This window comes from Nanorana parkeri, unplaced genomic scaffold (assembly GCF_000935625.1).
Source record: "Nanorana parkeri isolate BGI_ZX_2015 unplaced genomic scaffold, ASM93562v1 scaffold1485, whole genome shotgun sequence".
NCBI lineage: Eukaryota > Metazoa > Chordata > Amphibia > Anura > Dicroglossidae > Nanorana > Nanorana parkeri.
The window spans coordinates 127173-129402 of NW_017307753.1; positions in this window are offsets into that span (position 1 = coordinate 127173).

Here is a 2230-nt window from a genome sequence, read left to right on the forward strand (position 1 = left end):
CTTGGGTGCGTTCCACTGTGGAGCGCACCAGGAAGTAAGAGGCCGTAGTCACGCCCCTTCAATAGGATGCCGGCCGATGCGTTCCAGCGTGGAACACGGAAGCAGAAGAGACCGCTTGCCGATTTTCTCGCACTTTCGGGCTATTTAAAGCCTTCCTCAATGGTAGCAGGGCGTTCCACTATTGAGGATTGAACGCCCTGCTACTACCCACAGTGAGGCTGCTCCATGGAACCAGGACCCCTTCTAGGCCGCCTGACCTTCTCCACAAGGAACCTCTGAAGGAGACCTGGATTTGCCAAAGAACTATCAAAGACATTGCTGATCTGAAGTCTATACTAAGAGATTGCTGTTCTGAAGTAGACTGTGATATTGCTGATCTAAAGTTGATACTAGTTCACAAATAGTGTTGCCTGTGATCCTGTTGTATGAACTACCGTTCCCATCACGCACTCACCTTAATTGAGATTCTATATCATTTTACCAACTCAGCAGTTGCTTATGAAGTTATAACACTGCTAAAGACACTTTGTTTTCACACGGCGCATGATGCAAGAGCCTCTAACTCACCGTTAGTCTGTGAGTGACGCCAGAGGTTCGAGCCTGAATAGGCGTCAATCCCGCTACTTGTGGGTCACACCACCTAGCTCCGCAGTTGAGATCCTACCCTTAACCTGTGCTTGCACTGGGCGTTACAGACGGGCAGTGCGTCATTACGTGCTGCCCGGTTTCCTGATTGGCCGGGAAGCGGCTCCATGCTCTCTCGTCACTTGTGATGAGAGAGCATGGAGCCGGCTTCCCAGCTAATCAGAAAGCCGGGCAGCGTGTAATGATGCGCTGCCCGGCTTCTTGACTGGCCAGCTTCCCGACCATCAGGAAGCCGGGCGCCGTATCAGTCTCTTGCAATCCCTTTACAGCAGAGCTTACACTGGTGGAGGGGACAATACAAGGAGCCAATCATTTGTGCCCCACTGCAAGAAGCATGCTACTTGGGATAGAGAGCAGAGTGTGAGGTTGAGCTCCTAAGTCTGCAGCTTCTGCTTTCACTGTTCAGTCACAGGGTGGGAAAGAGGATCTGAAAGTGTTATTATACTGAAGAAGAGAAAAATGAGGTCTCTTACCCTGGCAGAGGAGGAGTAAGTTCCATCCACATTATGTCCTAATGCGTTTGTACATTTTGTATTAAAAATGTATGTCTAAATTATGACAAATTAAAATTTTAGTGACCAAGTTTTGTGTTCTTGTAAAGTTTACATTCGTCTTCTTTTTTTTTTTTTTATCCCCTCATGCCTTTTATTTTTATGAATTTACTTCCTAAAAAGATTTCCAGATCTTTCTGTCAAACCGTTCAATTGGCATCTTTGCTATGGAAATGGTTAGAGAAAAAAGTTTTAAAATAAGCCACGCAGAAATGTTGTTTTTACCACTTGCTGTCCGGGGCATTTTCTTACTATTTGTACCCACATGATAAAATATACATTTTCTGTCTAGAAAACAGCTTCAAACCCCCAACAATGATATATTTTCTGAAAGCAGAGAACCCTGTAGAATTAAAAAATGCTATTTGCAATTTTTTATGTCGCACGGTTTTTGCGCAAATGTTTATCAAACCAGTATTTTTAGGAAAAAATAAACTAAATTAAAATTTAGTGCAGAGAAATATAATATAATACCCAATTTTTTGGTAAAATATGAAAGACGGGATTATGCCGGGTAAATATATACCAAACATGTTGAGCCTTAAAATTGCATTTGCCCGTGAAGCCGCAGAAAAATAAATACCCCAAATTTCCCATAAACGCTTTTACTGTTCATCAGTTTAGTGCTAACAGTGATTGATGGCCCTAGAATTATTGCTCTCACTCCAACGTTCATGGCGATATGTAACGTGTGCGCAATTGCTGTTTTTGCACGTAGGCGCACCGACGCGTGTTTATGTGGGGAGCAGGGGACTTAAAAAAAATTGTTTACATTTTTGTTATATGTTACTTTTTTTAACTGCCACAGAGCCGGAGACTGTAACGAGTGACACCAGAAGTGATGTAATACACATCACTTCCAAGTCTAGTGATCGGAGGAAATATCAGCGGCTGAATCTCTCTCCGACCCGCCGAGCTGCTCCCAGGCGCCGCATGGGGACAGCGGTGCCTGAGGAAGCCAACGTCGCCCGCAGGTGGGGGGGTGCCGCACGGTACAAACGATCCGGCAGCTGTACAGACGCTGGATCGCTTGT